This window comes from Octopus bimaculoides, chromosome 2 (genome assembly GCF_046866305.1).
Source record: "Octopus bimaculoides isolate indiv1 chromosome 2, ASM4686630v1, whole genome shotgun sequence".
NCBI classification, from domain to species: domain Eukaryota; kingdom Metazoa; phylum Mollusca; class Cephalopoda; order Octopoda; family Octopodidae; genus Octopus; species Octopus bimaculoides.
Window position 1 is genome coordinate 94,428,879 of NC_142929.1, and position 10,683 is coordinate 94,439,561.

A 10,683-nucleotide genomic window follows, 5' to 3' on the forward strand; every position below is an offset into this window, starting at 1 on the left:
CTACAATAAATATCTCTGTTATTCATCTTATACGGTTGTGGTCTTTCATTACTGGTCATCTATGTTATCGTCGCATAACATATCATCTATATCATCTTTGATATATATTTGTATGTTCGACCGTGTGACACGTTTAAATAAAAGGAGTTCCTCTGTTTTTCCATTCGTCACCATATCTCCTTTTTGAGTTCGCACGGTCTTCCCTTACATATATATATATATAAAGTGTAGTATATTGCCACTTAAGTGTGGCTGACCCCTAGGGGTGGATGTTACTGTTGCTTTTAGCCCCAGGATGTCCTCCTGGGGCTAAAAGCAACAGTAACATCCACCCCTAGGGGTCAGCCACACTTAAGTGGCAATATACTACACTTTATCGTGCAGTTACTGTTAATACTTCATTTAGAGAATTAACATTATATATATATATATATATATATATATATATATATACATATATGCATATATATATATATACATATATGCATATATATACATATATACATACATACATACATATACATATATACATACATACATATATATATATATATATATATATATATATATATATATATATATATATATACTACAAATCAAATCAATCCCAGAAGAAATTAGCACTAGAAAAAATGAAAATAGAGATTGAGTTACTTAAACTCAGAGAATCGAATAATGAACAAAATTATAAAACGATCGATGAAGAAACGCACACCGAACTCACTATTATTATTTCCTATTTGATGACACCTACTATCGTCAAAAATGTGGAATTGCGATGGGAATGAAAGCAGCCCCATATGACATATACAAAGTGTCACTGCAAAAATATGGTTATCCATTTCACCATTATATAAGAGAAAACTGGAAAAGATACCTGGATGACTGTTTTATCATTTGGACGAAGACCAAGGACAACAAACATAATACCACACCTCAAACGTGCACACTTATGCACACGCTACAATAAACTTTGGGACCAATAAAAAACGGCCCACACACACAGACACAAACACATGTATATACACACACACACATAGAGACGTACACAGAGACATTCTGACCTCTAAGACCAGTCCCAAACACCACTGAACCATGACAGACTAGCCCATGTGTGTGTGTGTGTGTGTGCGTTTATGAGGTATGTGAGTGCCTGTAATGTTAGAACGTTTAAAGTTTTATGAGGCGGCGTGTGTAACTCCGAATTTCTTGCACGAATCACAGATTTCACCTCAGGCGAGACACACCCAGATTGCTTGAAGCCACTTTATTTCAAAACAGCAATTATAACTTTATGTTCCAAAACTTGTTTTGTTTTGGTCAGGAGTTTCACCGGACATGCGCAGAAGGGTGCCTCTAAGTCCAGAGTGGAGAGGAGGCATTATCGAAATCTGAACACCTGCATCGAGTGCATCTTCACACACACACACACACACACGAATAAACATGGTGATAGAATAATCTGTGAAGTGATTCCTGATCCAAATGATGAAGAATGAGCGATCAGAAGTTCAGATTGCAAAGAAATTCTTGTGTTAAACGTGAAATTGAAATCAAAGACAGACACCATTATTTTGGGGGTTTTGAAGTTTTGAACCCCCATAGGTCCACGGTGCTGTGTGTTTTTGCGTGTGAAGTAGGAAAGCGGGTCTCTTTTCATATGTTGCTCGCTTTCCTTCATTCTTTTACTTGCATCATTTACTGACTGGTGACAATGACGGAACATCACTTTAAAGGGTTTTAATCAAACAAATCTACCCAAGTACGTGCTTTTAAGTCCTGTACTTGTTCAATCTGTCTCTTTAGCCGAACCTCTAAACAAACGAATACCATTTGTCGAGCGACTGTGTTGGGACAAATACAGAGATGCTCGAGCGTAGACACACAAACCAGTATACACACACACTCACACACACACATACTTATACATGCACATATATATATATATATATATATATATATATATTAATATATTAATGTTGGAATTGAGAGAGTTTGGCTATTCTTTCTAGCAAGTCTAGCACCGACTTAGAGGCACCCTTCTGCGCATGTCCGGTGAAACTCCTGACCAAAACAAAACAAGTTTTGGAACATAAAGTTATAATTACTGTTTTGAAATAAAGTGGCTTCAAGCAATATATATATATATATATATATACACACACACACACACACACACACACACACACACATATATATATATATATATATATATATATATATATATATATATATATATATATATATACCATGGGCTTTTTTCAGTTTCCGACTGCTAAATCCACTCTCAAGGCTTTGGTGGGCCCGAGGCTACAGTAGAAGACGCTTGCCCAACGTGCCATTCAGTAGGACTGAACCCAGAACCATGTGGTTGGAAAGCAAGCTACTAACCACACAGCCTCACATACATATATCAGGTCATCCCATAAGTTCTGTCCGAGTTTTGAATAAAGAAAACAAGTGATCATATGTTATATTTAATTGAAATTTAATCATCAATGTACTTTCCCTGATTATCTATGACTTCCTTCCATCTATTTACAAGCTTTTTAATCCCATCAATGTAAAACTCTTTTGGTTTCAAAGTGAAGAACTCTGAAATGTCAGTTTCGACCTCCTCCTGGCTTGCGAAAGTTATGTCCCCCAAATGATTCTGTAAACTACGAAACAAATGGTAGTCTGAAGGAGCGAGGTCGGGAGAATAAGGTAGATGAGGAATTTTTTCCCAACCAAGCTCTTTGATCTTCTGTGATATGATCTTTGCAGTGTGGGGTCGCGCATTGTCCTGATGAAACATTACTCCTCTTCGATTTACTAAAGCGGGTCTTTTTTCTTCAAAACTGGGTTCAAACGCTCTAATTGCTGACAGTAGACTTGAGCATTGATTGTTGCATTAGGTGGTAACAATTCAAAGTGAATTACTCCTTTGCAATCCCACCAGATAGAGAGAAGAACCTTTTTTCCCATGAAATTCCCTCCTCGGTTGTGGTTGAGCTTTTTCCCTTTTACCAAGTCACTGTTTACGACGTTTAACATTTCGATAGAAGATCCATTTTCCGTCCCCAGTCACAAGTTTATCCAAAAAGGGTGAAACGAGTTCACAAGAATGGAGAGAAGAGTAGATGTCAACTTGGGATTTGCAGTTGCTTTCGGACAATTCATGAGACACCCATTTTCCAAGTTTAGGAACCTTTCCAAGTTGTTGAAGATGACGATGAACAGTTGTATGGTTTGAACTAAGCTTTATTGCCAATTCTTCAACTGATAATGCAGGATTTTCTTCAAGTAATGCCTCAAGGAGCTTATCATCAAACTCAACTGGACGTCCTGTTCAATCTTCATCCATAAGGCTGAAATTTCCACTTCTGAATTTTGCAAAACCATCTTCTGCAAGTTCTTTCATTCAAGCATTCTTTCCCACAAACTGAGTGTATGTTTCGAGTTGCTTCGGCAGCAGAGTTTTCTTTTTTGTACTCATAAAGCATTATGTGCCTCAAATTCTCTTTGGATACTTTCATGTTAGAAAGAGTTTTAATCAAAGAAGTTTTAATTCTATTATTCTGTAAAATAATATTTAATTAGTTTAAATGTACACAAATGCATAAAAATAATTTTTAATTCCATTAGACTTTCTAAAATACTATTAAATTTCATTCAATTTTAAAAAAGGTAAAATCGGACAGAACTTATGGATGACCTGATACTTAGAAGCATTTGTTCATCTTTACATCCTGGGTTCAAATTCTGCTACAGTCATCTTCACCTTTAATCCTTTTGAAGTAGATAAAATAAGTACCAGTCAAGCACTGGTGGTGGTGGTGGGGAATCTAATCGACTTCCCCCCTCTCCACCAGATTACTGGCCTTATGCCAATATAAAAGAGGAATATTAAATGAATGTTAATAATATTTTTTATTAATAGGTGACACTCCGTCAGTTACGACCGCAAGGGTTCCAGTACATCTGACCAACAGAACAGCCTACTCATGAAATTAATGTGTAAGTGGCTGAGCACTCCACAGACATGTGTACCCTTAACGTAGTTATCAGGGAGGTTGAGCATGACAGAAAGTGTGATGAGGTCGGCCGTTGAAATACAGGTACAACTCATTTTTGCCAGCTGAGTGGACTGGAGCAACGTGAAATAAAGTATCTTGCTCAAGGACTCTACAGATTGAACTCATGACCTAATGATCATGGGCCAAATACACTAACCACTAAGCCACGCACCTTCACTATTTTTTGACATGATTCTAGCAGATAGAAAGATAACTTGAGTAGTTTCTTCTCCTCTTTTTGTGCCCCTCATCACCGGAAGCATGACATTAACATAACTTGCCAAACTATTAAGGAATGAACTGTTAAGTAAAAATAGAGACACATATTTAATGTCACAGAAAAAAACATTTGTTTAAAATTTAAATATCTTTAAGATGCCATTAGCATGATAAATAATATCATATTTCATAGAACAATAAAAAGCTAATATAAAATATGTAATGAGAGACAAACGATATTGGTAATATTGTATTCCTACATTGCCAGCATATGCAAGATAAACTCTAAACATGTTTTAGCTTCCATATTTATGTACAAATATCGAAGTTTGCTGTTTATTTATTTTATATATATATCATCATCATCTGCACAGGAGCCAGTCCGGCGGCACTGGCAACAACCACGCTCGAATGTTGTTTTTCACGTGCCACCGCCATATGTGCCAGAAACGCGACGCTGGCAACAATCACGCTCGAATGGTGCTTTTTGCGTGCCACCGGCACGAGAGCCAGTCAGCGGCCATGGCAACGATCACGCTCGGATGGTGCTTTTAGCGTTTCACTGGCACGAGTGCCAATCAGGCGGTACTGTCATCGGCCATGTCACTGATCTTGATTTCACCTGCCTCAACAGGTCTTCGTAAGCAAAGTTTATAACCACTGGCACAGGCCACGGGTTATGGTCTCACTTGGCTTGTCGGGTCTTCTCAAGCACAGCATATCTCCAACGGTCACTAGTCATTGCCTCGGTAAGGCCAAATGTTCGAAAGTGGTGCTTCACCATCTCTTGGTATTTACATATAGAAGTCAGTTATAACAGACAAGAGAGATAGGAAGTATATCTTAAACATAGGGAGAAGGAAAGAAGAAATACATATATATATATATATATATATATATATATATATATATATATATATATATCTTTATAATATCATATTTCATGGAACAATAAAAAGCCAATATAAAATATGTAATGAGAGACAAACGATCTTGGTAATATTGTATTCCTACATTCCCAGCATATGCAAGATAAACTCTAAACATGTTTTAGCTTCCATACTTATGTACAAATATCGAAGTTTGCTGTTTATTTATTTGATATATATATATATATATATATATATATATATATATATATATATACATACGTACATACATACATATATATATATATTTCATGGAACAATAAAAAGCTAATATATGAACTGCAGCAGCGTAGCCATAAATATCGTTTTTCACTTTGTTAAATGACTTTATATCATTGTTTGAAAAAAAAATATGTACTTTTATATTATTCAATTGATTTTTAATGATAATTTTAGTCGATACCTTTTTTAACACTAAATTAATTAGTAGTGTGTGTATCATCTTAGCCTAAACTAAGACTTCGATTAGATTAGGGTTGAATTTTTTCCATTAATACTGTTTAATATTTCTTTTTATTTTATGGGATAAATAGCTAGTCTTTTTATTTAATTTCTTTGATTATACAATATCGTTAATTGTTTTATTATGACTTAAGTTATATAAAGTTTAATCTTTCATTCATAATAAAATTTTTATTCATATTTTTATATCTATTTATTCTATTCCTTTTCTTTACGCAATATTTTCACGAGACTTCTTTTAAATAAACGTTTTAGTCTAAAATCTTCTAGTTTAAACTATTGCATCGTTCAGATATGTGCTACTTCTATCTTTATTATCTTAAACTAAAACTTCGTTCAAATTGTATTTTAAACGAAAAATTCGTTAAAGTTGGTTTTTGCATAATATTCCTGTTAGCTTGTATTATAATGGACGTAGGGTTGATTATGGAATGTTTATAATTTTGATATTTTTAATAATATTTTTCTATCTTAATATAATAAGTATTTTATATACATTCATTTGTTATTTATTGTTAGTTGATATATACATTCTTTGATTATTATTATTGTTGTATTTTGACCTGAAGTTTAGCTATATTTTTTGAATAGAATTGAATTTCGATAGTTTTAATCGATTTAAATTTTCTTTCTATTTGAAAATTGGTTATGAAACACGTGTAGTCGTTTTATTATCATTATCTTATGATATTTACTTTGTATTATATTATACTTATTTATTGTGCCTTTACTTATTAATTTTTCTATATGTGACAGTGGATTTTCATTGATGAGTTCATGAACCTTGGTTCTTTTCCCTAAAACTATATATATATATATATTTTATACTGTGAAACTTTAATTTTAATAAATTGAATTTAATTGAGTTTTTACCTATAAATTTGGATTTTTATCCTTATTATTATTATTATTATTATTATTATTATTATTATTATTATTATATATCTTTATATATATATATATGTAATTTTATTTTATATGTACGTTTGTTACACATTCCGTCATCTATCTCTCTTTCTTATACTTTCCTTACGCAAAGTATCCTTTCTCTCTTTATTCGTTACTTTGATAGCCTCCTTAAACAATTCGTTCCTCTTCTCCCTTCCCCTTCGTATATAATTATTTACAATATGTATTTTGAATCTAGTCTTCGATTTAAGGTTTTCTTCGATTTTACAATAGAATATATACTGAATTCATTTATTTTGTTCATTGCATGCTTAATTGAAAGGACCAACGAAACAAATCCATTTTTAAGGTGTATCCTTTAACTAGTTTTGATTATATCGTTATTTCTGTTCCATTTTAACAAAACTGTCCGAAGGAACGGGAACGTGAAACTCTGAGTAACAGCTTTTGTTATATTTCTGCTGCTTTAAAGAAAGTATATATATATATATATATATATATATATATATATATATATATATACATATATATATATAAATTGTAAATCCAAAAGAAAAAAATAACAACAAAACTACAAAGGATTCCGCGGTATACGTGTTTCAAGCTCTACATGTGTATAATATAATATAACATAATATAATATAACATAATATAATATGTGTATAATCTACAATGTAAAGCTATCTTCAGCCGCAAAATTATCTCTCTCCTAGGAAATTATATATACATATATATAGATGGCTCATCTGGAAAGGCAACTTAGACCCCGCCACATGTCTACATTCAAGAACTGAACTTTTCGGATCATGTCCACATGTAGCTAAATATTTGCTACGTTTTTGGTCCCACCGAGATTACTGATAGGATTTGTTTTCTATTTTGTGTCTATGTACAAGCTTTTTATCTCTCTATACTTTTTACGTAGATTTCTTATATATTTTTATATATTTTTTTTTTTACATATTTATAGAGATAATGTCTTGTATATTTTTTGACACATATTTTTTCTGTATTCTCCCTTCCACCCTGTTTTTTTCCTGTGCGTCTATAGACGTGTACATGGAACCTTTAGTGCGCGCTTGTGGATGTGTGCGTGTATGCGGGTACGTGCGTATATAGATGTGTATGCGTGCATGCGAGAATGTGCGCCTATAGACGCGTTTTGCTCTTATAGCTTTTTCACACAGACCGTTGGATAAATACAATTTAATTTAATTAACCATAACCAAATTCTCAAAGTTGGTATATTCGATGTGGAACTTTTTTCTGCGGAGATATTTCCGGATTTAGCGCGCAAAAACGAAGACTTTTGAATCTTACCATAAAATATAATTTAATAGAACCGTACACACGTGCTTCCCTTGTGGCGATTCTGTAAATTGTATTTATCCAACGATCTGTACTGATGAGAAACAGATATTTTAGGTAAGAAAGTATTCATTTCGAAACATGTTTACAGATAATTGTATTTTTTTATGTAATTTTCACTGGTCTTGCCCGTTTACATTTTTGTTACATTGCTAAATTCCCTTTGAGAATTATTCGGTCTTAGTAGACACATGCCATGTGATCTTCTTCTAGCACATTAGCAGTCCACCTAGTGGCCTCCTTTATATATATCTTTATATATATTTTTATATATGTATAATATATATATATATATATATATATATATATATGTATATATATGTATATATATATATATATATATATATATATATATATATATAATCATAAATATACAGGGATTAGCATTGAGTTGCTTCTCCAACATACTGAAAATTTAGAAATAGCAGTCAAAGAACTACTGATTCTAAACTACAAATTTTTCTCTAAACGGATGGCGATATTTATGGCACACATAGAACAAAAAACCGGAGGGAAAAGCGTAAACAAAACAAGTCTTTAGTTAATTGGATACGAATCGTTTCATGGTTAAGCGAATGAAAATTTCACTATTCCAATCTTCAGCCCAAATATTCTGATAAATTTGAAAGTGTCTCTAAAAAAATTCACGGTAATTTTTTGCCATGCGACACCAAAAATCAACGATAAGAAAGGCACTTACGAATTCATCGGCTAGTGAGTTCAGGCATCCCACCCCAAAGAAATCTATTCCATGTGCGTCACAAATAGTCCCGTATGGAAAGAAGTCCCGTGTGGAGGGATTACGGTTTAACCATCTAACTTAGAGATATCAAATATAAAATATACAAGAATAAGGGCTGATTCTAAACTACAAATTTTTCTCTAAACGGATGGCGATATTTATGGCACACATAGAACAAAAAAACCGGAGGGAAAAGCGTAAACAAAACAAGTCTTTAGTTAATTGGATACGAATCGTTTCATGGTTAAGCGAATGAAAATTTCACTATTCCAATCTTTCAGCCCAAATATTCTGATAAATTTGAAAGTGTCTCTAAAAAAAAAAAAAATTCACGGTAATTTTTGGCCATGCGACACCAAAAATCAACGATAAGAAAGGCACTTACGAATTCATCGGCTAGTGAGTTCAGGCTCTTCCTGCTTGTTGTTGATACGCAGCACTTTTGTCTTTTCCTGGCTGATCTTCAAACCCACTCGCCGTGAAGTTTCTCTCAGGTGGTCTACCTTATCTTGCAGGCGATGTGACAGTAGCGCAAGATCATCTGCATAGTCCAAGTCCTCCAGCTTATTCAACAGTGTCCACTGAATACCTTTCCCGAAGGTAGCGTAGGCCGTCCTGGTGACCCAGTTCTTTGACTGCTATTTCTAAATTTTCAGTATGTTGGAGAAGCAACTCAATGCTAATCCCTGTATATTTATGATGATAAATGGTTTTACCGATAAAGGTTTTTTCATACTGAACTACTTGGCAAAATTGTTAATTATTAATTCTATTATTAATTGACGATTCCCTGCCCTTATTCTTGTATATATATATATATATATATATATATATATATATATATATATATATATATATATATATGCATATATATTTATATATCATCATCGTTTAACGTGCGCATATATATATATATTTATATTTTTTCCCCTTGTGGAGCATAGGGCCTCAACAGTTGTTTTCCACTTTTTGCGGTCATTGGGATGTTTCTTGAATGCCTCCCATGTCAGGCTAGTGGTTCTGAGCTTGCCCAAAATGCTCCACTTCCATGTCTGCTTCGGGCGTCCTTGCTTCCTTTTCCCCTGCAGGTTCCAGTCAAATACTTGTCGTGTCACATTTGAGGGTTCTTTCCGCAGTGTGTGTCCTATCCATCTCCATTTCCTTCGTCTAATCTGAACATGAATGGGCTCCTGGTTGGCCCTTTCCCACAGGTCGGTGTTTGGCACTCTGTCGAACCACTTCAGATGCAGGATCCGACGGAGGCATTTGTTGATGAAGGTCTGGATCTTGTAGTTGCTGCAGAGGCTCTCCATGTTTCAGAGCCATACAAAAGCACAGACTTTATGTTTGAATTAAATAAGTGGAGTTTAGTTCGAGTTGAGATGGCAGTGGACTTCCTTACCAGCAGAAGAATAGCGAAGGCAGCCAAGCCTTCTTGCTTCTTGCAGTGATGTCCTCATCTGATCCACCTGATTTGCTGATCTTGCTGTCAAGATAGACAAACTCATTAACGTGAGTGCCCCCTCGATGGTGATTGGCTCTTCCTGCTTGTTGTTGATACGCAGCACTTTTGTCTTTTCCTGGCTAATCTTGAAACCCACTCGCCGTGAAGTTTCTCTCAGGTGGTCTACCTTATCTTGCAGGCGATGTGACAGTAGCGCAAGATCATCTGCATAGTCCAAGTCCTCCAGCTTATTCAACAGTGTCCACTGAATACCTTTCCCGAAGGTAGCGTAGGCCGTCCTGGTGACCCAGTCCAGTACGATGAAGAACAGGATTATATACACATGTATAGACATGTATATATACATATACAAATGTATATATACATATACAAATGTATATATATATATATATATATATATATATATGTATGTATGTATATATATGTATGTATATATATGCAAATTTGTGCATGTATATATATATATACATATATAGATATGTATATATATATATATATATATATATAGATATATATATATATATATATTAT